Below are 3,420 nucleotides of genomic sequence, written 5' to 3'. Positions count from 1 at the left end.
GGAGAGAGAGAGAAAGAGAGAGAAAGAGAGAGAAAGTGTGAGTGAGAGAGAGAGAGAGAGAGAGAGAGAGAGAGAGAGAGAGAGAGAGAGAGAGAGAGAGAGAGAGAGAGAGAGAGAGAGAGAGAGAATAAATTACAAGCACATGAAAACCTCCCAAAAAAAATTTTACAACTTTTTTTTCTGAATATCTAGAACAAAATATGTGCTACAAAGTTGAAATTTTAAAAAGTAGACTAATAATTCATTCAAAAGGAATCTATATGACTAAAATTAATTTTTAAAACGTTCACCCCCCTCCCCCCACCCCCAATATATGGGCAAAGACATTCGGATGTTTGATGGGGCATGGTATTTTAATTTTGCTGCTTGCTATTGTTGTTTTTTTCTGCTTTTAGAGTGAACAACCTTATTAGTACTTAACCCGTCCCTTCAACATGGACAACGCTGGGGGCTTTCAAACGAAACTACCACATTTGATCTGGATCCACAATCACCTAAGAATAATATAGGGTGCTCATTCGCACGATTTGGTCAGATCAGGTCGGTTTTCTAGCCAGATTTAGGGCGCCATGCGGCTATCGTTGCACAAACCGATCGTCCGACTTGTTGCCTCAAAAACAAACGCATTTGTTTTCAGGCGACAAATAGGGTGATGGACCCGACCTGATCCGATCCCAACCGCAATGGGCACCTGGTATATGAACGACACGGTGTGACGGCTAAGTAAGCAGGGCCGCCGTGCACAAAACTCCTAAGACCTTCGGATGTTTGATGGGGCATGGTATTTTAATTTTGCTGCTTGCTATTGTTTTTTTCCTGCTTTTAGAGTGAACAACCTTATTAGTACTTAACCCGTCCCTTCAACATGGACAACGCTGGGGGCTTTCAAACGAAACTTTGCCACAGTTTTTATATAATGACAAACGAAGCGTCATGTTTTGGCGGGAGTTAAACCCAAAGTTCTGATTGGTTAAAGGGCCACGCTCAGCTGTCAATCTTTTGTTGAAATCTCGAACTTTCCAGAAATGCAAGTAGTTCCCATGGCTCGTGGCCAGATTACACAACCGCCGGTAGCCTCAAGGGGGTAGCGTCTGGGTGTCCAGTCATCCATTACGCCTGTGACGTAATCTTCATAGACGCTGACCGTCAACCTACAGCAGTAGTCACGTGGTGGGATTACGGGCACAAAGAACAAATTAAGTTTTATGACATTACAATGGGCAGTTTGTTTAAGGCACGAGTCATGGCTTATGGAATGGAAATTTTTAGTGGATAGTCTTTATGTACAGCGAACACTTACATGTGAACACGTGTTAAAGTTCCAGATTATGAAAATATTTAAATTTAAGGAGTTTTGTTCCCTGCAGCCCGGCTTGCTCAGACGTCCAACCGTGTCGCTTATAACAGGTGCCCATTTCAGTGGGATCGGTTCGGGTCGGGTCCATCGCCCTTCTTGTCTTCTGAAAACAAATGCGTTAGTTTTTTAGGCGACAAGTCGGGCGATCGGTTTGTGCCGCGATTGCCGCATGGCGCCCTCAATCTGACTAGAAACCTGACCTGACCTGACCTGACCTGACCTGACCTGACCTGACCTGACCTGACCTGACCTGACCTGACCTGACCTGACCTGACCTGACCTGACCTGACCTGACCCAGTCGTGCCAATGGGAACACCATATTGTGTTAAGTCGGCCTAACAATACATGTACATACATGTAGTTGTAATTCCCAGTGGTCCATTGTTCGCAACCGTATGGTTTGAGACGCGTCCTTTTCTTTTTTCTTTTTTTTTTTTATTCATTGTGGATCTAGATCAAATGTGGTAGTCGCGTTGGAAAGTCCACAAAGTAGTCCAAGTCGAAGGGACGAGTTAAGTACTAATAAGTACAGAAAAATTAAAATACCATGACCCATCAAACATGGGGAGGTCTCTTCCCATTTATTGTGTTTTTAAAAAATAAAAGAAATAAAAGTCATTCTTCTTCATGAACATTTAGTCATATAATTCCTTTTGAAAGAATCATAACTGGTCTAAAGTCCAACATTTTAGTACAAATATTTTGCAAGATATTCAGAAACAAAGTTGTAAAGTTGTTATTTTTTATCACCCTGTATATTAATGTCCTTTATTGCTGTAACGCAAGACAGAGTGAAGTGAAGGTCCATGATCGTCCACGCCAGTCGGCAAGCCACCGGATGATGATGATGATGATGATGACATGTCCATTATTCAATTTCTGTCTCTGTCTCTGTCTCTGTCTCTGTCTCTGTCTCTGTCTCTGTCTCTGCCACTGGTATCACAGTCCACGCATGGTTTCGCTTTTCTTGAGTTCTTTTCTGAGGTTCTTTCTGCTGCTGTATGTGTCACCAAGTGACGGCAATCTGTAACTCTTTGTGATTTGCTGGTAAAAGGGTAGCTTGCAATAACAAGCCCACTGACTTTGCAAAATTCTGCAAGTTTATCATATCAGGGTTTTTTTAAAATTCTAGTAGAAGTTTTACGGCGCTCGCATATCAGTTGCTTTCTGTTTTTCAGGCGGTTCTATTCCACATTCCTTTTTTTTTGTCTCCTATTTTTTATTATTATTATTAGTATTATTATTATTATTATTATTATTATTATTATTATTATTATTATTGTTATTATTATTATTATTGTTATTGTTATTATTATTATTATTGTTATTATTGTTATTATTATTATTATTATTATTATTATTATATTATTATTATTATTATTATTGTTATTATTATTGTTATTATTATTATTATCATTATTATTATCATTATTATTATTATTATTATTATTATTATTATTATTATTATTATTATTATTATTATTATTATTATTATTACTATTATTATTATTATTATTATTATTATTATTATTATCATTATTTTATTTTTTTTGCATTAAAGTCTCCCATGACTATTCAAACATTTCATTTGAGTATTTTGTATTTTTCAGTGTCAGTAAAAAAATGTATTTCTTTTTCTGTGCTTCTTGTGGAGTGGGCATAATATTGTTAGAAACGCAACAATGTGTTTGGGGATTTATAAGGTACTCTAGTAGATAGTGTATAAATATTTCCATGATTTGAGTAACCTTTTCTTAAATATAAAAGTTTGAATGTCTTGGAACCACCCCCCACCCAAAGGAAATGGCCAAAAAATAAATATATATAAATCAAACAAACCAAAACACAAGATCTATCTATATCTGTAAAAAAAAATTCTGAATCTGTAGCTTTTGCAGGCGATATCGGGGTTGTAAAATGATTTTGGTATGTTATATTATTGGAATTTAAAATTTTTTTTCGGTAGTAGAGGGATTTCACAGCTTTTGCACCCAAAAGTTGCCAAACTTGCACCAATAGCAAAACAGTCAGATTCTCCAGACATAGACCACATTCACCGCCA

This window comes from Aplysia californica, unplaced genomic scaffold, assembly GCF_000002075.1.
Source record: "Aplysia californica isolate F4 #8 unplaced genomic scaffold, AplCal3.0 scaffold00221, whole genome shotgun sequence".
Taxonomy (NCBI): domain Eukaryota; kingdom Metazoa; phylum Mollusca; class Gastropoda; order Aplysiida; family Aplysiidae; genus Aplysia; species Aplysia californica.
Note: the sequence above shows the minus strand (reverse complement) of the source record.